Source organism: Ranitomeya imitator, chromosome 2 (genome assembly GCF_032444005.1).
Source record: "Ranitomeya imitator isolate aRanImi1 chromosome 2, aRanImi1.pri, whole genome shotgun sequence".
NCBI classification, from domain to species: Eukaryota; Metazoa; Chordata; class Amphibia; order Anura; family Dendrobatidae; genus Ranitomeya; species Ranitomeya imitator.
In genome coordinates, this window is record NC_091283.1 from 327,442,190 (window position 1) to 327,467,834 (window position 25,645).

A 25,645-nucleotide genomic window follows, 5' to 3' on the forward strand; every position below is an offset into this window, starting at 1 on the left:
ACACACACCCACACACTCACACACACCAGAACTGTCATTTGAGAAGGCATCCATCCAGAGTTTCGACAAATGTCTTCCCCTTGGCAATCTTTCGCGCTGTCTCCCCAATGGGTGCTGGTTGTAGGCCTTGGTGGGGCCGTAGAGGCAAAGCATTTCAGGCAACGCTTCTCGGCCTTTCATGGCTTAGATCAAGTGGTAGTATCTGTTCTTATCAGTTTAATATCTGATACGTCCCCTATTTGGGGACCACATATTAAAGAGATTTTTAGAACAGGGAGCTGGAACTGGAGCTTGCTCTGTCCACTCCACGCATTGACCCGTTATTGCAGTGTCTCCGGGATCAGTGCACTCCTTCTCTGATCCAGTTTCTAAAAACAGATTGGATTGAAATCGGCGCAAATTGTCTTTTAACCCTTCCTGTGAATTCTTTTCAGGGTGGAAAAAGCACATTTCAAATGCCAAATGTACCCTTTTGCTCGATTTCACTTGACCATTTGCAACACTTTGCTGGTTGCTACAGGTGTGTTAAGATGTAGGCCTAAATTAGGCCTTTTGTTACAGTGTTGCAAAAAGATTGTGCCATCTACCAAATGAGGCCCCTGCTGTCAGTACTAAGTGTTTACATTGAAGTATCCAATGAGTAGTTCGGCGATACAGACCACATTTGTGACCGCCCGCATGCATGAATTCTTTTGGAAAACATTGTGGACCACTGATGTTTGAATGTGGTGTATTATATGTATTTTTGAAAAAAAAAAATGGAAAAATGGGGTCTGTGCAGATCTTGAATATGCTTGTCTTGTCCATCTACACCTGTGTGAGTAGTATTCTAATACTTTTGACCAATCATGTGCGCTGCCTGCAGGAGATAGAATCTGAGCGCGGAACCTTCACGTGCAGTCACAATGGGGCCTTTATCCATAGGCTCTGGAACTCTCACGTGTCACAATGGGCTCTTGGCCTATATCAGGCAGTGTAAAATGGCACCGTCTTCAATCTGTAGCTGGAGCAGCAGCAGACCACATGGTCTGTCTACACCCAGCTTCAGGAGAGCTGGGAAGACAACGGATCGCCTGCCTGTTTCTTGAATAAGCCTCCTTACCTTGACAAGCCAGCTGGTATGTCACTCTCCATAAGGAGAGACGTTACACCTTAGACCCCAGTCCAGAGCCTCTCACCTAGCCAAATCAGTTCTCATGCTTCGCACTGACGAGGGCCAACAGCCCCAAACACCATGTCTGCGAAATGAGATACTGATTTGGTTTAAAGCCTAAGTCATATTGCATGACTCGTCGTTAAAGAGTTGATTGTGACTTGTAGGATTGCTACTTCCAACAGGTGGCGCTATAGAGTTTAAGTCCTCTTTTTCTCTGAAGAGGCTATTTGCACTATTTCGAAGGAAAGGGATGGAGGGTGTGTTAAAATAGGCGGAGTTATGCAGATTCAAAAATGCGTTGTGCCCAGCTTGAACACACACACCCACACACTCACACACACCAGAACTGTCATTTGAGAAGGCATCCATCCAGAGTTTCGACAAATGTCTTCCCCTTGGCAATCTTTCGCGCTGTCTCCCCAATGGGTGCTGGTTGTAGGCCTTGGTGGGGCCGTAGAGGCAAAGCATTTCAGGCAACGCTTCTCGGCCTTTCATGGCTTAGATCAAGTGGTAGTATCTGTTCTTATCAGTTTAATATCTGATACGTCCCCTATTTGGGGACCACATATTAAAGAGATTTTTAGAACAGGGAGCTGGAACTGGAGCTTGCTCTGTCCACTCCACGCATTGACCCGTTATTGCAGTGTCTCTGGGATCAGTGCACTCCTTCTCTGATCCAGTTTCTAAAAACAGATTGGATTGAAATCGGCGCAAATTGTCTTTTAACCCTTCCTGTGAATTCTTTTCAGGGTGGAAAAAGCACATTTCAAATGCCAAATGTACCCTTTTGCTCGATTTCACTTGACCATTTGCAACACTTTGCTGGTTGCTACAGGTGTGTTAAGATGTAGGCCTGAATTAGGCCTTTTGTTACAGTGTTGCAAAAAGATTGTGCCATCTACCAAATGAGGCCCCTGCTGTCAGTACTAAGTGTTTACATTGAAGTATCCAATGAGTAGTTCGGCGATACAGACCACATTTGTGACCGCCCGCATGCATGAATTCTTTTGGAAAACATTGTGGACCACTGATGTTTGAATGTGGTGTATTATATGTATTTTTGAAAAAAAAAATGGAAAAATGGGGTCTGTGCAGATCTTGAATATGCTTGTCTTGTCCATCTACACCTGTGTGAGTAGTATTCTAATACTTTTGACCAATCATGTGCGCTGCCTGCAGGAGATAGAATCTGAGCGCGGAACCTTCACGTGCAGTCACAATGGGGCCTTTATCCATAGGCTCTGGAACTCTCACGTGTCACAATGGGCTCTTGGCCTATATCAGGCAGTGTAAAATGGCACCGTCTTCAATCTGTAGCTGGAGCAGCAGCAGACCACATGGTCTGTCTACACCCAGCTTCAGGAGAGCTGGGAAGACAACGGATCGCCTGCCTGTTTCTTGAATAAGCCTCCTTACCTTGACAAGCCAGCTGGTATGTCACTCTCCATAAGGAGAGACGTTACACCTTAGACCCCAGTCCAGAGCCTCTCACCTAGCCAAATCAGTTCTCATGCTTCGCACTGACGAGGGCCAACAGCCCCAAACACCATGTCTGCGAAATGAGATACTGATTTGGTTTAAAGCCTAAGTCATATTGCATGACTCGTCGTTAAAGAGTTGATTGTGACTTGTAGGATTGCTACTTCCAACAGGTGGCGCTATAGAGTTTAAGTCCTCTTTTTCTCTGAAGAGGCTATTTGCACTATTTCGAAGGAAAGGGATGGAGGGTGTGTTAAAATAGGCGGAGTTATGCAGATTCAAAAATGCGTTGTGCCCAGCTTGAACACACACACCCACACACTCACACACACCAGAACTGTCATTTGAGAAGGCATCCATCCAGAGTTTCGACAAATGTCTTCCCCTTGGCAATCTTTCGCGCTGTCTCCCCAATGGGTGCTGGTTGTAGGCCTTGGTGGGGCCGTAGAGGCAAAGCATTTCAGGCAACGCTTCTCGGCCTTTCATGGCTTAGATCAAGTGGTAGTATCTGTTCTTATCAGTTTAATATCTGATACGTCCCCTATTTGGGGACCACATATTAAAGAGATTTTTAGAACAGGGAGCTGGAACTGGAGCTTGCTCTGTCCACTCCACGCATTGACCCGTTATTGCAGTGTCTCCGGGATCAGTGCACTCCTTCTCTGATCCAGTTTCTAAAAACAGATTGGATTGAAATCGGCGCAAATTGTCTTTTAACCCTTCCTGTGAATTCTTTTCAGGGTGGAAAAAGCACATTTCAAATGCCAAATGTACCCTTTTGCTCGATTTCACTTGACCATTTGCAACACTTTGCTGGTTGCTACAGGTGTGTTAAGATGTAGGCCTGAATTAGGCCTTTTGTTACAGTGTTGCAAAAAGATTGTGCCATCTACCAAATGAGGCCCCTGCTGTCAGTACTAAGTGTTTACATTGAAGTATCCAATGAGTAGTTCGGCGATACAGACCACATTTGTGACCGCCCGCATGCATGAATTCTTTTGGAAAACATTGTGGACCACTGATGTTTGAATGTGGTGTATTATATGTATTTTTGAAAAAAAAAATGGAAAAATGGGGTCTGTGCAGATCTTGAATATGCTTGTCTTGTCCATCTACACCTGTGTGAGTAGTATTCTAATACTTTTGACCAATCATGTGCGCTGCCTGCAGGAGATAGAATCTGAGCGCGGAACCTTCACGTGCAGTCACAATGGGGCCTTTATCCATAGGCTCTGGAACTCTCACGTGTCACAATGGGCTCTTGGCCTATATCAGGCAGTGTAAAATGGCACCGTCTTCAATCTGTAGCTGGAGCAGCAGCAGACCACATGGTCTGTCTACACCCAGCTTCAGGAGAGCTGGGAAGACAACGGATCGCCTGCCTGTTTCTTGAATAAGCCTCCTTACCTTGACAAGCCAGCTGGTATGTCACTCTCCATAAGGAGAGACGTTACCCCTTAGACCCCAGTCCAGAGCCTCTCACCTAGCCAAATCAGATCTCATGCTTCGCACTGACGAGGGCCAACAGCCCCAAACACCATGTCTGCGAAATGAGATACTGATTTGGTTTAAAGCCTAAGTCATATTGCATGACTCGTCGTTAAAGAGTTGATTGTGACTTGTAGGATTGCTACTTCCAACAGGTGGCGCTATAGAGTTTAAGTCCTCTTTTTCTCTGAAGAGGCTATTTGCACTATTTCGAAGGAAAGGGATGGAGGGTGTGTTAAAATAGGCGGAGTTATGCAGATTCAAAAATGCGTTGTGCCCAGCTTGAACACACACACCCACACACTCACACACACCAGAACTGTCATTTGAGAAGGCATCCATCCAGAGTTTCGACAAATGTCTTCCCCTTGGCAATCTTTCGCGCTGTCTCCCCAATGGGTGCTGGTTGTAGGCCTTGGTGGGGCCGTAGAGGCAAAGCATTTCAGGCAACGCTTCTCGGCCTTTCATGGCTTAGATCAAGTGGTAGTATCTGTTCTTATCAGTTTAATATCTGATACGTCCCCTATTTGGGGACCACATATTAAAGAGATTTTTAGAACAGGGAGCTGGAACTGGAGCTTGCTCTGTCCACTCCACGCATTGACCCGTTATTGCAGTGTCTCCGGGATCAGTGCACTCCTTCTCTGATCCAGTTTCTAAAAACAGATTGGATTGAAATCGGCGCAAATTGTCTTTTAACCCTTCCTGTGAATTCTTTTCAGGGTGGAAAAAGCACATTTCAAATGCCAAATGTACCCTTTTGCTCGATTTCACTTGACCATTTGCAACACTTTGCTGGTTGCTACAGGTGTGTTAAGATGTAGGCCTGAATTAGGCCTTTTGTTACAGTGTTGCAAAAAGATTGTGCCATCTACCAAATGAGGCCCCTGCTGTCAGTACTAAGTGTTTACATTGAAGTATCCAATGAGTAGTTCGGCGATACAGACCACATTTGTGACCGCCCGCATGCATGAATTCTTTTGGAAAACATTGTGGACCACTGATGTTTGAATGTGGTGTATTATATGTATTTTTTAAAAAAAAAATGGAAAAATGGGGTCTGTGCAGATCTTGAATATGCTTGTCTTGTCCATCTACACCTGTGTGAGTAGTATTCTAATACTTTTGACCAATCATGTGCGCTGCCTGCAGGAGATAGAATCTGAGCGCGGAACCTTCACGTGCAGTCACAATGGGGCCTTTATCCATAGGCTCTGGAACTCTCACGTGTCACAATGGGCTCTTGGCCTATATCAGGCAGTGTAAAATGGCACCGTCTTCAATCTGTAGCTGGAGCAGCAGCAGACCACATGGTCTGTCTACACCCAGCTTCAGGAGAGCTGGGAAGACAACGGATCGCCTGCCTGTTTCTTGAATAAGCCTCCTTACCTTGACAAGCCAGCTGGTATGTCACTCTCCATAAGGAGAGACGTTACCCCTTAGACCCCAGTCCAGAGCCTCTCACCTAGCCAAATCAGATCTCATGCTTCGCACTGACGAGGGCCAACAGCCCCAAACACCATGTCTGCGAATTGAGATACTGATTTGGTTTAAAGCCTAAGTCATATTGCATGACTCGTCGTTAAAGAGTTGATTGTGACTTGTAGGATTGCTACTTCCAACAGGTGGCGCTATAGAGTTTAAGTCCTCTTTTTCTCTGAAGAGGCTATTTGCACTATTTCGAAGGAAAGGGATGGAGGGTGTGTTAAAATAGGCGGAGTTATGCAGATTCAAAAATGCGTTGTGCCCAGCTTGAACACACACACCCACACACTCACACACACCAGAACTGTCATTTGAGAAGGCATCCATCCAGAGTTTCGACAAATGTCTTCCCCTTGGCAATCTTTCGCGCTGTCTCCCCAATGGGTGCTGGTTGTAGGCCTTGGTGGGGCCGTAGAGGCAAAGCATTTCAGGCAACGCTTCTCGGCCTTTCATGGCTTAGATCAAGTGGTAGTATCTGTTCTTATCAGTTTAATATCTGATACGTCCCCTATTTGGGGACCACATATTAAAGAGATTTTTAGAACAGGGAGCTGGAACTGGAGCTTGCTCTGTCCACTCCACGCATTGACCCGTTATTGCAGTGTCTCCGGGATCAGTGCACTCCTTCTCTGATCCAGTTTCTAAAAACAGATTGGATTGAAATCGGCGCAAATTGTCTTTTAACCCTTCCTGTGAATTCTTTTCAGGGTGGAAAAAGCACATTTCAAATGCCAAATGTACCCTTTTGCTCGATTTCACTTGACCATTTGCAACACTTTGCTGGTTGCTACAGGTGTGTTAAGATGTAGGCCTGAATTAGGCCTTTTGTTACAGTGTTGCAAAAAGATTGTGCCATCTACCAAATGAGGCCCCTGCTGTCAGTACTAAGTGTTTACATTGAAGTATCCAATGAGTAGTTCGGCGATACAGACCACATTTGTGACCGCCCGCATGCATGAATTCTTTTGGAAAACATTGTGGACCACTGATGTTTGAATGTGGTGTATTATATGTATTTTTGAAAAAAAAAATGGAAAAATGGGGTCTGTGCAGATCTTGAATATGCTTGTCTTGTCCATCTACACCTGTGTGAGTAGTATTCTAATACTTTTGACCAATCATGTGCGCTGCCTGCAGGAGATAGAATCTGAGCGCGGAACCTTCACGTGCAGTCACAATGGGGCCTTTATCCATAGGCTCTGGAACTCTCACGTGTCACAATGGGCTCTTGGCCTATATCAGGCAGTGTAAAATGGCACCGTCTTCAATCTGTAGCTGGAGCAGCAGCAGACCACATGGTCTGTCTACACCCAGCTTCAGGAGAGCTGGGAAGACAACGGATCGCCTGCCTGTTTCTTGAATAAGCCTCCTTACCTTGACAAGCCAGCTGGTATGTCACTCTCCATAAGGAGAGACGTTACACCTTAGACCCCAGTCCAGAGCCTCTCACCTAGCCAAATCAGTTCTCATGCTTCGCACTGACGAGGGCCAACAGCCCCAAACACCATGTCTGCGAAATGAGATACTGATTTGGTTTAAAGCCTAAGTCATATTGCATGACTCGTCGTTAAAGAGTTGATTGTGACTTGTAGGATTGCTACTTCCAACAGGTGGCGCTATAGAGTTTAAGTCCTCTTTTTCTCTGAAGAGGCTATTTGCACTATTTCGAAGGAAAGGGATGGAGGGTGTGTTAAAATAGGCGGAGTTATGCAGATTCAAAAATGCGTTGTGCCCAGCTTGAACACACACACCCACACACTCACACACACCAGAACTGTCATTTGAGAAGGCATCCATCCAGAGTTTCGACAAATGTCTTCCCCTTGGCAATCTTTCGCGCTGTCTCCCCAATGGGTGCTGGTTGTAGGCCTTGGTGGGGCCGTAGAGGCAAAGCATTTCAGGCAACGCTTCTCGGCCTTTCATGGCTTAGATCAAGTGGTAGTATCTGTTCTTATCAGTTTAATATCTGATACGTCCCCTATTTGGGGACCACATATTAAAGAGATTTTTAGAACAGGGAGCTGGAACTGGAGCTTGCTCTGTCCACTCCACGCATTGACCCGTTATTGCAGTGTCTCCGGGATCAGTGCACTCCTTCTCTGATCCAGTTTCTAAAAACAGATTGGATTGAAATCGGCGCAAATTGTCTTTTAACCCTTCCTGTGAATTCTTTTCAGGGTGGAAAAAGCACATTTCAAATGCCAAATGTACCCTTTTGCTCGATTTCACTTGACCATTTGCAACACTTTGCTGGTTGCTACAGGTGTGTTAAGATGTAGGCCTGAATTAGGCCTTTTGTTACAGTGTTGCAAAAAGATTGTGCCATCTACCAAATGAGGCCCCTGCTGTCAGTACTAAGTGTTTACATTGAAGTATCCAATGAGTAGTTCGGCGATACAGACCACATTTGTGACCGCCCGCATGCATGAATTCTTTTGGAAAACATTGTGGACCACTGATGTTTGAATGTGGTGTATTATATGTATTTTTGAAAAAAAAAATGGAAAAATGGGGTCTGTGCAGATCTTGAATATGCTTGTCTTGTCCATCTACACCTGTGTGAGTAGTATTCTAATACTTTTGACCAATCATGTGCGCTGCCTGCAGGAGATAGAATCTGAGCGCGGAACCTTCACGTGCAGTCACAATGGGGCCTTTATCCATAGGCTCTGGAACTCTCACGTGTCACAATGGGCTCTTGGCCTATATCAGGCAGTGTAAAATGGCACCGTCTTCAATCTGTAGCTGGAGCAGCAGCAGACCACATGGTCTGTCTACACCCAGCTTCAGGAGAGCTGGGAAGACAACGGATCGCCTGCCTGTTTCTTGAATAAGCCTCCTTACCTTGACAAGCCAGCTGGTATGTCACTCTCCATAAGGAGAGACGTTACACCTTAGACCCCAGTCCAGAGCCTCTCACCTAGCCAAATCAGTTCTCATGCTTCGCACTGACGAGGGCCAACAGCCCCAAACACCATGTCTGCGAAATGAGATACTGATTTGGCTTAAAGCCTAAGTCATATTGCATGACTCGTCGTTAAAGAGTTGATTGTGACTTGTAGGATTGCTACTTCCAACAGGTGGCGCTATAGAGTTTAAGTCCTCTTTTTCTCTGAAGAGGCTATTTGCACTATTTCGAAGGAAAGGGATGGAGGGTGTGTTAAAATAGGCGGAGTTATGCAGATTCAAAAATGCGTTGTGCCCAGCTTGAACACACACACCCACACACTCACACACACCAGAACTGTCATTTGAGAAGGCATCCATCCAGAGTTTCGACAAATGTCTTCCCCTTGGCAATCTTTCGCGCTGTCTCCCCAATGGGTGCTGGTTGTAGGCCTTGGTGGGGCCGTAGAGGCAAAGCATTTCAGGCAACGCTTCTCGGCCTTTCATGGCTTAGATCAAGTGGTAGTATCTGTTCTTATCAGTTTAATATCTGATACGTCCCCTATTTGGGGACCACATATTAAAGAGATTTTTAGAACAGGGAGCTGGAACTGGAGCTTGCTCTGTCCACTCCACGCATTGACCCGTTATTGCAGTGTCTCCGGGATCAGTGCACTCCTTCTCTGATCCAGTTTCTAAAAACAGATTGGATTGAAATCGGCGCAAATTGTCTTTTAACCCTTCCTGTGAATTCTTTTCAGGGTGGAAAAAGCACATTTCAAATGCCAAATGTACCCTTTTGCTCGATTTCACTTGACCATTTGCAACACTTTGCTGGTTGCTACAGGTGTGTTAAGATGTAGGCCTGAATTAGGCCTTTTGTTACAGTGTTGCAAAAAGATTGTGCCATCTACCAAATGAGGCCCCTGCTGTCAGTACTAAGTGTTTACATTGAAGTATCCAATGAGTAGTTCGGCGATACAGACCACATTTGTGACCGCCCGCATGCATGAATTCTTTTGGAAAACATTGTGGACCACTGATGTTTGAATGTGGTGTATTATATGTATTTTTGAAAAAAAAAATGGAAAAATGGGGTCTGTGCAGATCTTGAATATGCTTGTCTTGTCCATCTACACCTGTGTGAGTAGTATTCTAATACTTTTGACCAATCATGTGCGCTGCCTGCAGGAGATAGAATCTGAGCGCGGAACCTTCACGTGCAGTCACAATGGGGCCTTTATCCATAGGCTCTGGAACTCTCACGTGTCACAATGGGCTCTTGGCCTATATCAGGCAGTGTAAAATGGCACCGTCTTCAATCTGTAGCTGGAGCAGCAGCAGACCACATGGTCTGTCTACACCCAGCTTCAGGAGAGCTGGGAAGACAACGGATCGCCTGCCTGTTTCTTGAATAAGCCTCCTTACCTTGACAAGCCAGCTGGTATGTCACTCTCCATAAGGAGAGACGTTACCCCTTAGACCCCAGTCCAGAGCCTCTCACCTAGCCAAATCAGATCTCATGCTTCGCACTGACGAGGGCCAACAGCCCCAAACACCATGTCTGCGAAATGAGATACTGATTTGGTTTAAAGCCTAAGTCATATTGCATGACTCGTCGTTAAAGAGTTGATTGTGACTTGTAGGATTGCTACTTCCAACAGGTGGCGCTATAGAGTTTAAGTCCTCTTTTTCTCTGAAGAGGCTATTTGCACTATTTCGAAGGAAAGGGATGGAGGGTGTGTTAAAATAGGCGGAGTTATGCAGATTCAAAAATGCGTTGTGCCCAGCTTGAACACACACACCCACACACTCACACACACCAGAACTGTCATTTGAGAAGGCATCCATCCAGAGTTTCGACAAATGTCTTCCCCTTGGCAATCTTTCGCGCTGTCTCCCCAATGGGTGCTGGTTGTAGGCCTTGGTGGGGCCGTAGAGGCAAAGCATTTCAGGCAACGCTTCTCGGCCTTTCATGGCTTAGATCAAGTGGTAGTATCTGTTCTTATCAGTTTAATATCTGATACGTCCCCTATTTGGGGACCACATATTAAAGAGATTTTTAGAACAGGGAGCTGGAACTGGAGCTTGCTCTGTCCACTCCACGCATTGACCCGTTATTGCAGTGTCTCCGGGATCAGTGCACTCCTTCTCTGATCCAGTTTCTAAAAACAGATTGGATTGAAATCGGCGCAAATTGTCTTTTAACCCTTCCTGTGAATTCTTTTCAGGGTGGAAAAAGCACATTTCAAATGCCAAATGTACCCTTTTGCTCGATTTCACTTGACCATTTGCAACACTTTGCTGGTTGCTACAGGTGTGTTAAGATGTAGGCCTGAATTAGGCCTTTTGTTACAGTGTTGCAAAAAGATTGTGCCATCTACCAAATGAGGCCCCTGCTGTCAGTACTAAGTGTTTACATTGAAGTATCCAATGAGTAGTTCGGCGATACAGACCACATTTGTGACCGCCCGCATGCATGAATTCTTTTGGAAAACATTGTGGACCACTGATGTTTGAATGTGGTGTATTATATGTATTTTTGAAAAAAAAAATGGAAAAATGGGGTCTGTGCAGATCTTGAATATGCTTGTCTTGTCCATCTACACCTGTGTGAGTAGTATTCTAATACTTTTGACCAATCATGTGCGCTGCCTGCAGGAGATAGAATCTGAGCGCGGAACCTTCACGTGCAGTCACAATGGGGCCTTTATCCATAGGCTCTGGAACTCTCACGTGTCACAATGGGCTCTTGGCCTATATCAGGCAGTGTAAAATGGCACCGTCTTCAATCTGTAGCTGGAGCAGCAGCAGACCACATGGTCTGTCTACACCCAGCTTCAGGAGAGCTGGGAAGACAACGGATCGCCTGCCTGTTTCTTGAATAAGCCTCCTTACCTTGACAAGCCAGCTGGTATGTCACTCTCCATAAGGAGAGACGTTACCCCTTAGACCCCAGTCCAGAGCCTCTCACCTAGCCAAATCAGATCTCATGCTTCGCACTGACGAGGGCCAACAGCCCCAAACACCATGTCTGCGAATTGAGATACTGATTTGGTTTAAAGCCTAAGTCATATTGCATGACTCGTCGTTAAAGAGTTGATTGTGACTTGTAGGATTGCTACTTCCAACAGGTGGCGCTATAGAGTTTAAGTCCTCTTTTTCTCTGAAGAGGCTATTTGCACTATTTCGAAGGAAAGGGATGGAGGGTGTGTTAAAATAGGCGGAGTTATGCAGATTCAAAAATGCGTTGTGCCCAGCTTGAACACACACACCCACACACTCACACACACCAGAACTGTCATTTGAGAAGGCATCCATCCAGAGTTTCGACAAATGTCTTCCCCTTGGCAATCTTTCGCGCTGTCTCCCCAATGGGTGCTGGTTGTAGGCCTTGGTGGGGCCGTAGAGGCAAAGCATTTCAGGCAACGCTTCTCGGCCTTTCATGGCTTAGATCAAGTGGTAGTATCTGTTCTTATCAGTTTAATATCTGATACGTCCCCTATTTGGGGACCACATATTAAAGAGATTTTTAGAACAGGGAGCTGGAACTGGAGCTTGCTCTGTCCACTCCACGCATTGACCCGTTATTGCAGTGTCTCCGGGATCAGTGCACTCCTTCTCTGATCCAGTTTCTAAAAACAGATTGGATTGAAATCGGCGCAAATTGTCTTTTAACCCTTCCTGTGAATTCTTTTCAGGGTGGAAAAAGCACATTTCAAATGCCAAATGTACCCTTTTGCTCGATTTCACTTGACCATTTGCAACACTTTGCTGGTTGCTACAGGTGTGTTAAGATGTAGGCCTGAATTAGGCCTTTTGTTACAGTGTTGCAAAAAGATTGTGCCATCTACCAAATGAGGCCCCTGCTGTCAGTACTAAGTGTTTACATTGAAGTATCCAATGAGTAGTTCGGCGATACAGACCACATTTGTGACCGCCCGCATGCATGAATTCTTTTGGAAAACATTGTGGACCACTGATGTTTGAATGTGGTGTATTATATGTATTTTTGAAAAAAAAATGGAAAAATGGGGTCTGTGCAGATCTTGAATATGCTTGTCTTGTCCATCTACACCTGTGTGAGTAGTATTCTAATACTTTTGACCAATCATGTGCGCTGCCTGCAGGAGATAGAATCTGAGCGCGGAACCTTCACGTGCAGTCACAATGGGGCCTTTATCCATAGGCTCTGGAACTCTCACGTGTCACAATGGGCTCTTGGCCTATATCAGGCAGTGTAAAATGGCACCGTCTTCAATCTGTAGCTGGAGCAGCAGCAGACCACATGGTCTGTCTACACCCAGCTTCAGGAGAGCTGGGAAGACAACGGATCGCCTGCCTGTTTCTTGAATAAGCCTCCTTACCTTGACAAGCCAGCTGGTATGTCACTCTCCATAAGGAGAGACGTTACCCCTTAGACCCCAGTCCAGAGCCTCTCACCTAGCCAAATCAGATCTCATGCTTCGCACTGACGAGGGCCAACAGCCCCAAACACCATGTCTGCGAATTGAGATACTGATTTGGTTTAAAGCCTAAGTCATATTGCATGACTCGTCGTTAAAGAGTTGATTGTGACTTGTAGGATTGCTACTTCCAACAGGTGGCGCTATAGAGTTTAAGTCCTCTTTTTCTCTGAAGAGGCTATTTGCACTATTTCGAAGGAAAGGGATGGAGGGTGTGTTAAAATAGGCGGAGTTATGCAGATTCAAAAATGCGTTGTGCCCAGCTTGAACACACACACCCACACACTCACACACACCAGAACTGTCATTTGAGAAGGCATCCATCCAGAGTTTCGACAAATGTCTTCCCCTTGGCAATCTTTCGCGCTGTCTCCCCAATGGGTGCTGGTTGTAGGCCTTGGTGGGGCCGTAGAGGCAAAGCATTTCAGGCAACGCTTCTCGGCCTTTCATGGCTTAGATCAAGTGGTAGTATCTGTTCTTATCAGTTTAATATCTGATACGTCCCCTATTTGGGGACCACATATTAAAGAGATTTTTAGAACAGGGAGCTGGAACTGGAGCTTGCTCTGTCCACTCCACGCATTGACCCGTTATTGCAGTGTCTCCGGGATCAGTGCACTCCTTCTCTGATCCAGTTTCTAAAAACAGATTGGATTGAAATCGGCGCAAATTGTCTTTTAACCCTTCCTGTGAATTCTTTTCAGGGTGGAAAAAGCACATTTCAAATGCCAAATGTACCCTTTTGCTCGATTTCACTTGACCATTTGCAACACTTTGCTGGTTGCTACAGGTGTGTTAAGATGTAGGCCTGAATTAGGCCTTTTGTTACAGTGTTGCAAAAAGATTGTGCCATCTACCAAATGAGGCCCCTGCTGTCAGTACTAATTGTTTACATTGAAGTATCCAATGAGTAGTTCGGCGATACAGACCACATTTGTGACCGCCCGCATGCATGAATTCTTTTGGAAAACATTGTGGACCACTGATGTTTGAATGTGGTGTATTATATGTATTTTTGAAAAAAAAATGGAAAAATGGGGTCTGTGCAGATCTTGAATATGCTTGTCTTGTCCATCTACACCTGTGTGAGTAGTATTCTAATACTTTTGACCAATCATGTGCGCTGCCTGCAGGAGATAGAATCTGAGCGCGGAACCTTCACGTGCAGTCACAATGGGGCCTTTATCCATAGGCTCTGGAACTCTCACGTGTCACAATGGGCTCTTGGCCTATATCAGGCAGTGTAAAATGGCACCGTCTTCAATCTGTAGCTGGAGCAGCAGCAGACCACATGGTCTGTCTACACCCAGCTTCAGGAGAGCTGGGAAGACAACGGATCGCCTGCCTGTTTCTTGAATAAGCCTCCTTACCTTGACAAGCCAGCTGGTATGTCACTCTCCATAAGGAGAGACGTTACCCCTTAGACCCCAGTCCAGAGCCTCTCACCTAGCCAAATCAGATCTCATGCTTCGCACTGACGAGGGCCAACAGCCCCAAACACCATGTCTGCGAATTGAGATACTGATTTGGTTTAAAGCCTAAGTCATATTGCATGACTCGTCGTTAAAGAGTTGATTGTGACTTGTAGGATTGCTACTTCCAACAGGTGGCGCTATAGAGTTTAAGTCCTCTTTTTCTCTGAAGAGGCTATTTGCACTATTTCGAAGGAAAGGGATGGAGGGTGTGTTAAAATAGGCGGAGTTATGCAGATTCAAAAATGCGTTGTGCCCAGCTTGAACACACACACCCACACACTCACACACACCAGAACTGTCATTTGAGAAGGCATCCATCCAGAGTTTCGACAAATGTCTTCCCCTTGGCAATCTTTCGCGCTGTCTCCCCAATGGGTGCTGGTTGTAGGCCTTGGTGGGGCCGTAGAGGCAAAGCATTTCAGGCAACGCTTCTCGGCCTTTCATGGCTTAGATCAAGTGGTAGTATCTGTTCTTATCAGTTTAATATCTGATACGTCCCCTATTTGGGGACCACATATTAAAGAGATTTTTAGAACAGGGAGCTGGAACTGGAGCTTGCTCTGTCCACTCCACGCATTGACCCGTTATTGCAGTGTCTCCGGGATCAGTGCACTCCTTCTCTGATCCAGTTTCTAAAAACAGATTGGATTGAAATCGGCGCAAATTGTCTTTTAACCCTTCCTGTGAATTCTTTTCAGGGTGGAAAAAGCACATTTCAAATGCCAAATGTACCCTTTTGCTCGATTTCACTTGACCATTTGCAACACTTTGCTGGTTGCTACAGGTGTGTTAAGATGTAGGCCTGAATTAGGCCTTTTGTTACAGTGTTGCAAAAAGATTGTGCCATCTACCAAATGAGGCCCCTGCTGTCAGTACTAAGTGTTTACATTGAAGTATCCAATGAGTAGTTCGGCGATACAGACCACATTTGTGACCGCCCGCATGCATGAATTCTTTTGGAAAACATTGTGGACCACTGATGTTTGAATGTGGTGTATTATATGTATTTTTGAAAAAAAAAATGGAAAAATGGGGTCTGTGCAGATCTTGAATATGCTTGTCTTGTCCATCTACACCTGTGTGAGTAGTATTCTAATACTTTTGACCAATCATGTGCGCTGCCTGCAGGAGATAGAATCTGAGCGCGGAACCTTCACGTGCAGTCACAATGGGGCCTTTATCCATAGGCTCTGGAACTCTCACGTGTCACAATGGGCTCTTGGCCTATATCAGGCAGTGTAAAATGGCACCGTCTTCAATCTGTAGCTGGAGCAGCAGCAGACCACATGGTCTGTCTACACCCAGCTTCAGGAGAGCTGGGAAGACAACGGATCGCCTGCCTGTTTCTTGAATAAGCCTCCTTACCTTGACAAGCCAGCTGGTATGTCACTCTCCATAAGGAGAGACGTTACACCTTAGACCCCAGTCCAGAGCCTCTCACCTAGCCAAATCAGTTCTCATGCTTCGCACTGACGAGGGCCAACAGCCCCAAACACCATGTCTGCGAAATGAGATACTGATTTGGTTTAAAGCCTAAGTCATATTGCATGACTCGTCGTTAAAGAGTTGATTGTGACTTGTAGGATTGCTACTTCCAACAGGTGGCGCTATAGAGTTTAAGTCCTCTTTTTCTCTGAAGAGGCTATTTGCACTATTTCGAAGGAAAGGGATGGAGGGTGTGTTAAAATAGGCGGAGTTATGCAGATTCAAAAATGCGTTGTGCCCAGCTTGAACACACACACCCACACACTCACACACACCAGAACTGTCATTTGAGAAGGCATCCATCCAGAGTTTCGACAAATGTCTTCCCCTTGGCAATCTTTCGCGCTGTCTCCCCAATGGGTGCTGGTTGTAGGCCTTGGTGGGGCCGTAGAGGCAAAGCATTTCAGGCAACGCTTCTCGGCCTTTCATGGCTTAGATCAAGTGGTAGTATCTGTTCTTATCAGTTTAATATCTGATACGTCCCCTATTTGGGGACCACATATTAAAGAGATTTTTAGAACAGGGAGCTGGAACTGGAGCTTGCTCTGTCCACTCCACGCATTGACCCGTTATTGCAGTGTCTCCGGGATCAGTGCACTCCTTCTCTGATCCAGTTTCTAAAAACAGATTGGATTGAAATCGGCGCAAATTGTCTTTTAACCCTTCCTGTGAATTCTTTTCAGGGTGGAAAAAGCACATTTCAAATGCCAAATGTACCCTTTTGCTCGATTTCACTTGACCATTTGCAACACTTTGCTGGTTGCTACAGGTGTGTTAAGATGTAGGCCTGAATTAGGCCTTTTGTTACAGTGTTGCAAAAAGATTGTGCCATCTACCAAATGAGGCCCCTGCTGTCAGTACTAAGTGTTTGCATTGAAGTATCCAATGAGTAGTTCGGCGATACAGACCACATTTGTGACCGCCCGCATGCATGAATTCTTTTGGAAAACATTGTGGACCACTGATGTTTGAATGTGGTGTATTATATGTATTTTTGAAAAAAAAAATGGAAAAATGGGGTCTGTGCAGATCTTGAATATGCTTGTCTTGTCCATCTACACCTGTGTGAGTAGTATTCTAATACTTTTGACCAATCATGTGCGCTGCCTGCAGGAGATAGAATCTGAGCGCGGAACCTTCACGTGCAGTCACAATGGGGCCTTTATCCATAGGCTCTGGAACTCTCACGTGTCACAATGGGCTCTTGGCCTATATCAGGCAGTGTAAAATGGCACCGTCTTCAATCTGTAGCTGGAGCAGCAGCAGACCACATGGTCTGTCTACACCCAGCTTCAGGAGAGCTGGGAAGACAACGGATCGCCTGCCTGTTTCTTGAATAAGCCTCCTTACCTTGACAAGCCAGCTGGTATGTCACTCTCCATAAGGAGAGACGTTACACCTTAGACCCCAGTCCAGAGCCTCTCACCTAGCCAAATCAGTTCTCATGCTTCGCACTGACGAGGGCCAACAGCCCCAAACACCATGTCTGCGAAATGAGATACTGATTTGGTTTAAAGCCTAAGTCATATTGCATGACTCGTCGTTAAAGAGTTGATTGTGACTTGTAGGATTGCTACTTCCAACAGGTGGCGCTATAGAGTTTAAGTCCTCTTTTTCTCTGAAGAGGCTATTTGCACTATTTCGAAGGAAAGGGATGGAGGGTGTGTTAAAATAGGCGGAGTTATGCAGATTCAAAAATGCGTTGTGCCCAGCTTGAACACACACACCCACACACTCACACACACCAGAACTGTCATTTGAGAAGGCATCCATCCAGAGTTTCGACAAATGTCTTCCCCTTGGCAATCTTTCGCGCTGTCTCCCCAATGGGTGCTGGTTGTAGGCCTTGGTGGGGCCGTAGAGGCAAAGCATTTCAGGCAACGCTTCTCGGCCTTTCATGGCTTAGATCAAGTGGTAGTATCTGTTCTTATCAGTTTAATATCTGATACGTCCCCTATTTGGGGACCACATATTAAAGAGATTTTTAGAACAGGGAGCTGGAACTGGAGCTTGCTCTGTCCACTCCACGCATTGACCCGTTATTGCAGTGTCTCCGGGATCAGTGCACTCCTTCTCTGATCCAGTTTCTAAAAACAGATTGGATTGAAATCGGCGCAAATTGTCTTTTAACCCTTCCTGTGAATTCTTTTCAGGGTGGAAAAAGCACATTTCAAATGCCAAATGTACCCTTTTGCTCGATTTCACTTGACCATTTGCAACACTTTGCTGGTTGCTACAGGTGTGTTAAGATGTAGGCCTGAATTAGGCCTTTTGTTACAGTGTTGCAAAAAGATTGTGCCATCTACCAAATGAGGCCCCTGCTGTCAGTACTAAGTGTTTACATTGAAGTATCCAATGAGTAGTTCGGCGATACAGACCACATTTGTGACCGCCCGCATGCATGAATTCTTTTGGAAAACATTGTGGACCACTGATGTTTGAATGTGGTGTATTATATGTATTTTTGAAAAAAAAAATGGAAAAATGGGGTCTGTGCAGATCTTGAATATGCTTGTCTTGTCCATCTACACCTGTGTGAGTAGTATTCTAATACTTTTGACCAATCATGTGCGCTGCCTGCAGGAGATAGAATCTGAGCGCGGAACCTTCACGTGCAGTCACAATGGGGCCTTTATCCATAGGCTCTGGAACTCTCACGTGTCACAATGGGCTCTTGGCCTATATCAGGCAGTGTAAAATGGCACCGTCTTCAATCTGTAGCTGGAGCAGCAGCAGACCACATGGTCTGTCTACACCCAGCTTCAGGAGAGCTGGGAAGACAACGGATCGCCTGCCTGTTTCTTGAATAAGCCTCCTTACCTTGACAAGCCAGCTGGTATGTCACTCTCCATAAGGAGAGACGTTACACCTTAGACCCCAGTCCAGAGCCTCTCACCTAGCCAAATCAGTTCTCATGCTTCGCACTGACGAGGGCCAACAGCCCCAAACACCATGTCTGCGAAATGAGATACTGATTTGGTTTAAAGCCTAAGTCATATTGCATGACTCGTCGTTAAAGAGTTGATTGTGACTTGTAGGATTGCTACTTCCAACAGGTGGCGCTATAGAGTTTAAGTCCTCTTTTTCTCTGAAGAGGCTATTTGCACTATTTCGAAGGAAAGGGATGGAGGGTGTGTTAAAATAGGCGGAGTTATGCAGATTCAAAAATGCGTTGTGCCCAGCTTGAACACACACACCCACACACTCACACACACCAGAACTGTCATTTGAGAAGGCATCCATCCAGAGTTTCGACAAATGTCTTCCCCTTGGCAATCTTTCGCGCTGTCTCCCCAATGGGTGCTGGTTGTAGGCCTTGGTGGGGCCGTAGAGGCAAAGCATTTCAGGCAACGCTTCTCGGTCTTTTGGCTAAGATCAGCTTTGGGAAACCTTTGCTGGTCTGGTTGAGGGGGTTGTGATCGGGGTCCCTGTAAGGGGGCCCCGGGTCGTGATTTGGGTTGCGATCGTGGGTTGGCCGTTATTGGAGAACCTGCTACCATGGATTCATCAGTGTCTCGTGGTGTCGAGGACACGGTTCGGTTGGTCGTGAAGAAGGAGTTTCTGGAGAAGATTGGATTGGATGACATCGTGATGGAGTTACTGAAGCCTCTACCTTGTGCACAGGTAAAAAATGTATTAGCGCTACAAGAGTTTCCAAGGAAGGGAATTTATGATGTTACCTTTTCTTCTGAGGGTCTGTGCCAGGAGTTTTATATGACTTTGGAAGAATGGAAAAGAGAGAAGAGTAAGCCGATTTTGGAGAAGATTGATGTGGACCCACTGTTTATGAGAAATTTTAAAGTGGTTATTGTACACATGTATAACCCCAAAGTGTCGGATAGTACGGTGCGTACTTTTCTGGACAGATACTGTGAAGAAGTAAGATTTTTGTACAGAATGGTTAACAAGTATGGATATCTAAATGGAAAGAGAAAATTTTTGGTGCGTTTTAAGATTGGAAGCAATATGGCGGAAGGAGTAAAGTCAATTCCTGCTTTTTTCTCAATTGGTGGGGAGAGAGGTTTTTGTTTTTATGAGGGGCAGCTTGAATTTTGCAGGAACTGTAACAAGTATGGACATGAGCGGAGTTGTTGTCCTCAGGAGGGGGAGGTGTGTAAAAATTGTGGTAGGACAGGACATAAAGTGAATGAATGTGCTGCAAAGAAGGTTTGTGATTTATGTGGAAGGGAGGGCCACTTTGCCAAGAAATGTGTGCTCTGGAAGACGGGCAGATCCTTTGCTGATGTGGTGGGAGTTGGTCGGGAGTTTACACGTGCAAAAGGGGTTTATAGGGGCAGTATGAATAAGTCTGAGGGGAAACCAGGCGGGAGTGAGGTTAACAAAGCTGAGGGGGTTAAAACTCAGACTCTGACTCCCAGTGTGATTGTTGAGAATGTGGTGAAAGGTTTGGAGGAGGATGGGAGTGGTAGTAAGGCTAAAGAGGAAGACTGGCAGGTGGTGGGGAATAAAAAGTCAAGAAGGAGTCAGGGTGGAGCACGAAAAGGGTCTTCGGTGGCTTCTCAGAAGGTTGGGAGTGATAGTGTGACTGAGACAATATTTGGGGAAGTTTTGAATAGCTTCAATGATGGGGGTGATTGTCCTGACCCTGTTTCTAATGCAGATGAGATGGAATGCCAGGGGGAGGAAGATTCAGATGATGACCACACAATTACACCTGGACAAAGAGGAGATTCTAGTGAGGAGTGTTCAGATATGGAAGAAGTGTCTGAGTGGGATGATGTGGAGTCTTCCTCCAGTAAAAAATGCAAATGGGAAGAGGGAGATGTAGGTGCCCTGGGGAATTCTGGGACACCTGCTGATTTGCATGTTAACAGGGATTCTGGTGCAGAATCGCCTGACGTTGGTTTGGTATTGCAGAGAAAGGTGCTGGGTAGTCAAGGACAATCATAGGTTATTATGATGGCGTGTCTAAGTGTACTGCACCTTTTTGTGCTGATGAGTGTAATAGTTGCATCATGTAATGTGAGAGGAATTGGGTCAGTAGTAAGAAGAGCAGCAGTATTGGATGAGCTGAGGTCTGTGAAGGCTGATGTCATTTGTTTGCAGGAATGTGCAATAAAGTCAGCACCTTGTGAGGAGGAGTGGGCAGTGGGAAAAGCCTTTTGGTCTGTTTGCACTGATAATAAGAATGAGGGGATTGGAATTTTACTTAAAAATAGTTATTTTAATGTCATAGAGTGTAAAGTTTTAGTTCCTGGCAGATGCATGGTTTTAGTCCTGGAGTTCCTGGGACACAGGATAAGAGTTTTTAATGTGTATGCTCCAAGTGAGAGGCGGGCACGTGTAACCTTTTTAGAAACTCTTAAGTTTTTAATGCCGGGGCGAGATTTTACAGTGGTGGCCGGGGATTTTAACTGTATTAGGAATGTCAAGGATCGTGAGAGCTCTTCAGACGTAAAGTTGGATGTCACTTCCAATATGATAAATGAGATTGTGAAGGATTTGCATTTTACTGACGCGGGACTTATGGTGAACGCTGATGAACGTTTCACATATGTAGCGGATAGTGGGCGGTGGCAGTCCCGTTTGGATTATGTTTTTGTGTCCGAGGGAATGAAGGTGGTCCAGTGTGAACATGTGAGGAGAAGTTTTTCTGATCATAAGATGGTCATAACAGAGGTGAGCGTCACGGATTCAGTGAGTTTTGGTAGAGGAGTATGGAAGCTAAATATAAGCTTACTGGAGGATGAGGAAGTGACTGAGGGCTTTAAAAAATTGTTTGGAGATTGTGTGGCAAAACAAAATGGCTTTAAGAATATTCTGGAGTGGTGGGACTGGGCAAAGGAAAGGTTTGCTGGTTTTTTTAAGCATATTTGCTATCAGAAAGTGCGTGATAGGAAGGAAAGAGAAGCCAAGATGTTGAGTAGGTTGAATGTATTGTATAAATTTAAGAAAGCAGGGATGGAGGTGGAGGAGGAAATATGTAGGCTGAAAGAGGAACATAGGAAGTCATTATTGGAGAAGGGCAGAGCTATTGTGTATAATGCTAAAATTAAGCATATGGAGGAAGATGAAAAATGCACACGGTATTTTTTTAAAAAAGTTTTTTCTTCAAAAGGTTTTTTTAAATCTGTTTTAACGCCTGATGGGAGTGAGGTGGAGGGTACTGAAATGATGGAACAGATCTGTGAGTTTTTTAAAAATCTTTTCAATAATGATAGTAGAGCCACACAAGAAGAGATGGTGGATTATTGTAGGGTTCTAAGTAATGACATTCCTGAATGCAATGCTGGTTTTTTATCTGATGATGTTAAGGAGGAGGAAGTCAAATGTGCGATGGATGGTATGGCAAAAGGGAAAACTCCAGGGGGAGATGGGCTGCCTGTCGAGTTTTACATGGCGTATTGGCACATTCTATGTAAAGAATTTTTTCGGGTTGTGCAATATGTTTTTGATACTGGGATCATGTCTCCCTCTATGTGTAAAGGGGTGGTAACTCTGATACACAAGAAGGGGGATAGACGAGATATTAAGAATTGGCGGCCGATTTCTTTGTTGAATGTTGATTACAAAATAATTGCAAAAATAGTTGCTAAACGGTTGAGTGAAGTAATTGGTTTTATGGTGGGTGACTATCAGGTCTGTGCAGTTCCTGGACGTAAAATCTCAGACAATTTAATTTTGTTAAGAGATCTGATTTTTTATGCTAATCTAAATAAGCAGGCATTGTTTGTAGAGTCAGTGGACTTTGAGAAGGCCTATGACAAGATCTCGCATCGTTACATGTTTTTAGTACTTGAGAGGCTGGGGGTTCCTAAGAAAATATTGAGAGTAATTAAAGGACTGTACACTGGGGCAAGTAGTCAGATTCTGGTGAATGGTCATGTGAGCCCTGGGTTTGGCATCCATTCGGGTGTTAGGCAGGGTTGTCCTCTCTCCCCATTGATTTTTATTTGTATGATTGAGCCTCTGCTGAAGTATGTACAGAAGGACAAACATGTGAGTGGAGCCTTTGTGCCTGGTGGAAATGGGAAGAATGTGAAGTCCTTAGGCTACATGGACGACGTGGCCTTTGTCTGTAGTTCTCAAGTGGATTTGAGAAGGAATAACTTGCACCTTAGAATTTTTTGTAGTATATCAGGGATGAGTATAAACTGGAACAAGTGCCAGCTATGCAATTTTGGAAGACAAGAAGATGTGGTGGTGGATGGAATCCGGGAAACAGAATGTGTGGAAATATTGGGGATGATTTTTGAGAAGGATCTGAGAGGAAAGGCGAGCTACAAAAAATTGGATGAAAGAGTGGAGACAAAGTTGAATTTTTGGAAGCTGAGGAGACTGTCTTTAAAAGGGAAAATTTTAATAATAAAGTCCGTTGTACTTCCATTGCTACTATACACCACAGTGATTTTTCCCCCTGGAGTTTTGTGGATTAGGAGGATGACAAGGAAGCTTTTTGTTTTTTTTTGGGGATCCAAGATGGAGAAGATAAGGAGGACGGTTGTCATGAGTAAAAAAGGCCTTGGAGGATATGACTTCCCCAATATTGAGACTTTTATTCGTTTACAGTATTTTTTAACAGTTTTTAAGATTTTACAGTGTAATAACCGGACAGCTGACATGTGCAGATATTTTGCAGGTTGGATGTTTGTCAAATGGGGCTGGTGTGAAAAAGACCTGAGGAGACCAGTGTCACAGATATTACCTTCATTTTATGTGTTTTTGAGGTCTTTTTATGATCAGAATAATTTGGGCCCTTTAGGCAAGCCTGATAAAAAGAGGATTATGCAGCATTTGAGAGACAAAGAAGTTTTAAGTGATGTGCCATATTGCACTTCTGCGCAGTCGCTGGAAGTATGGGAATTTTTTTGTGTACCTGGAGTTACTAATAGGCAAAAGGACATTGTGTGGCTCTCATTGCATCGTGTTTTACCTACAAAGTCTTTTTTGTGTGGAAGGGGGATTAAAGTGACGGAGCGGTGCCCAAGAGAAGGATGTGGAGGAAATGAAGATATTTGCCATGTTTTTTGGGAATGTTTTTTTGCAAAAGAAATTTTTATGCTTTTAAAGCGTTTTTTTTCTACACTGTGCGGGTTTAATGGCTTTGATTTTGAGCAAGCTTTTTTGGGACGAAATTTTAATGGACCCTCTAATGAGCGAATAACTTGGATACTGTGTGCGGTTTTTAAAGAAGTTTTATGGGATGTGAGGAACTTACTTATTTTTAAGACTGTTATTATTACTCCTGAAGAAGCTAAAAAGATTTTTTTATCCAGAGTTTTTTTGTGCTATCTGTGGGATAAGGATCGGTTGGGAGAAGAAGATGCTGAACGTTTTTGGTTTTTTTCAAGATGGCAACAGCTGATGTAAGTACCCTCACTTGTTTTATTAGTTTTTGGTTTTGTTTTTGAGGTTTTTCCGCATGATGATTAATTGATCCTTGTGAGTCACAATACGTGAAATGATTAAGTATTACGCTTGTATATAAGGATCTTTTATCTGAGGAAAAAAAAAAAAAAAAAAAAAAAAAAATCTGTTCTTATCAGTTTAATATCTGATACGTCCCCTATTTGGGGACCACATATTAAAGAGATTTTTAGAACAGGGAGCTGGAACTGGAGCTTGCTCTGTCCACTCCACGCATTGACCCGTTATTGCAGTGTCTCCGGGATCAGTGCACTCCTTCTCTGATCCAGTTTCTAAAAACAGATTGGATTGAAATCGGCGCAAATTGTCTTTTAACCCTTCCTGTGAATTCTTTTCAGGGTGGAAAAAGCACATTTCAAATGCCAAATGTACCCTTTTGCTCGATTTCACTTGACCATTTGCAACACTTTGCTGGTTGCTACAGGTGTGTTAAGATGTAGGCCTGAATTAGGCCTTTTGTTACAGTGTTGCAAAAAGATTGTGCCATCTACCAAATGAGGCCCCTGCTGTCAGTACTAAGTGTTTACATTGAAGTATCCAATGAGTAGTTCGGCGATACAGACCACATTTGTGACCGCCCGCATGCATGAATTCTTTTGGAAAACATTGTGGACCACTGATGTTTGAATGTGGTGTATTATATGTATTTTTGAAAAAAAAAAATGGAAAAATGGGGTCTGTGCAGATCTTGAATATGCTTGTCTTGTCCATCTACACCTGTGTGAGTAGTATTCTAATACTTTTGACCAATCATGTGCGCTGCCTGCAGGAGATAGAATCTGAGCGCGGAACCTTCACGTGCAGTCACAATGGGGCCTTTATCCATAGGCTCTGGAACTCTCACGTGTCACAATGGGCTCTTGGCCTATATCAGGCAGTGTAAAATGGCACCGTCTTCAATCTGTAGCTGGAGCAGCAGCAGACCACATGGTCTGTCTACACCCAGCTTCAGGAGAGCTGGGAAGACAACGGATCGCCTGCCTGTTTCTTGAATAAGCCTCCTTACCTTGACAAGCCAGCTGGTATGTCACTCTCCATAAGGAGAGACGTTACACCTTAGACCCCAGTCCAGAGCCTCTCACCTAGCCAAATCAGTTCTCATGCTTCGCACTGACGAGGGCCAACAGCCCCAAACACCATGTCTGCGAAATGAGATACTGATTTGGTTTAAAGCCTAAGTCATATTGCATGACTCGTCGTTAAAGAGTTGATTGTGACTTGTAGGATTGCTACTTCCAACAGGTGGCGCTATAGAGTTTAAGTCCTCTTTTTCTCTGAAGAGGCTATTTGCACTATTTCGAAGGAAAGGGATGGAGGGTGTGTTAAAATAGGCGGAG

The 25,645-nt window shown here is 44.8% G+C and overlaps 14 non-coding genes across 14 annotated transcripts; all 14 read left to right on the plus strand.

Annotated features, from left to right (window-relative positions):
- The first annotated feature begins 160 nt into the window (after nt 1–160).
- LOC138667978 (U2 spliceosomal RNA) lies at nt 161–354 on the plus strand. The gene has a single exon (XR_011319014.1). It is a non-coding gene; the product is annotated as a U2 spliceosomal RNA (small nuclear RNA).
- Nucleotides 355–1,631: 1,277 nt separating this feature from the next.
- Nucleotides 1,632–1,825, plus strand: LOC138668005 (U2 spliceosomal RNA). Its single transcript, XR_011319040.1, has one exon. It is a non-coding gene; the product is annotated as a U2 spliceosomal RNA (small nuclear RNA).
- A 1,276-nt stretch (nt 1,826–3,101) lies between these two features.
- LOC138667979 (U2 spliceosomal RNA) lies at nt 3,102–3,295 on the plus strand. Its single transcript, XR_011319015.1, has one exon. It is a non-coding gene; the product is annotated as a U2 spliceosomal RNA (small nuclear RNA).
- A 1,276-nt stretch (nt 3,296–4,571) lies between these two features.
- LOC138667980 (U2 spliceosomal RNA) lies at nt 4,572–4,765 on the plus strand. The gene has a single exon (XR_011319016.1). It is a non-coding gene; the product is annotated as a U2 spliceosomal RNA (small nuclear RNA).
- Nucleotides 4,766–6,041: 1,276 nt separating this feature from the next.
- On the plus strand, nt 6,042–6,235 carry LOC138667981 (U2 spliceosomal RNA). Its single transcript, XR_011319017.1, has one exon. It is a non-coding gene; the product is annotated as a U2 spliceosomal RNA (small nuclear RNA).
- Nucleotides 6,236–7,511: 1,276 nt separating this feature from the next.
- On the plus strand, nt 7,512–7,705 carry LOC138667982 (U2 spliceosomal RNA). The gene has a single exon (XR_011319018.1). It is a non-coding gene; the product is annotated as a U2 spliceosomal RNA (small nuclear RNA).
- Nucleotides 7,706–8,981: 1,276 nt separating this feature from the next.
- On the plus strand, nt 8,982–9,175 carry LOC138667983 (U2 spliceosomal RNA). Its single transcript, XR_011319019.1, has one exon. It is a non-coding gene; the product is annotated as a U2 spliceosomal RNA (small nuclear RNA).
- A 1,276-nt stretch (nt 9,176–10,451) lies between these two features.
- LOC138667984 (U2 spliceosomal RNA) lies at nt 10,452–10,645 on the plus strand. Its single transcript, XR_011319020.1, has one exon. It is a non-coding gene; the product is annotated as a U2 spliceosomal RNA (small nuclear RNA).
- Nucleotides 10,646–11,921: 1,276 nt separating this feature from the next.
- Nucleotides 11,922–12,115, plus strand: LOC138667985 (U2 spliceosomal RNA). The gene has a single exon (XR_011319021.1). It is a non-coding gene; the product is annotated as a U2 spliceosomal RNA (small nuclear RNA).
- A 1,275-nt stretch (nt 12,116–13,390) lies between these two features.
- LOC138667986 (U2 spliceosomal RNA) lies at nt 13,391–13,584 on the plus strand. Its single transcript, XR_011319022.1, has one exon. It is a non-coding gene; the product is annotated as a U2 spliceosomal RNA (small nuclear RNA).
- A 1,275-nt stretch (nt 13,585–14,859) lies between these two features.
- LOC138667988 (U2 spliceosomal RNA) lies at nt 14,860–15,053 on the plus strand. Its single transcript, XR_011319023.1, has one exon. It is a non-coding gene; the product is annotated as a U2 spliceosomal RNA (small nuclear RNA).
- A 1,276-nt stretch (nt 15,054–16,329) lies between these two features.
- On the plus strand, nt 16,330–16,523 carry LOC138667989 (U2 spliceosomal RNA). The gene has a single exon (XR_011319024.1). It is a non-coding gene; the product is annotated as a U2 spliceosomal RNA (small nuclear RNA).
- Nucleotides 16,524–17,799: 1,276 nt separating this feature from the next.
- Nucleotides 17,800–17,993, plus strand: LOC138667990 (U2 spliceosomal RNA). The gene has a single exon (XR_011319025.1). It is a non-coding gene; the product is annotated as a U2 spliceosomal RNA (small nuclear RNA).
- A 6,378-nt stretch (nt 17,994–24,371) lies between these two features.
- Nucleotides 24,372–24,566, plus strand: LOC138668139 (U2 spliceosomal RNA). Its single transcript, XR_011319100.1, has one exon. It is a non-coding gene; the product is annotated as a U2 spliceosomal RNA (small nuclear RNA).
- Nucleotides 24,567–25,645: the final 1,079 nt, after the last annotated feature.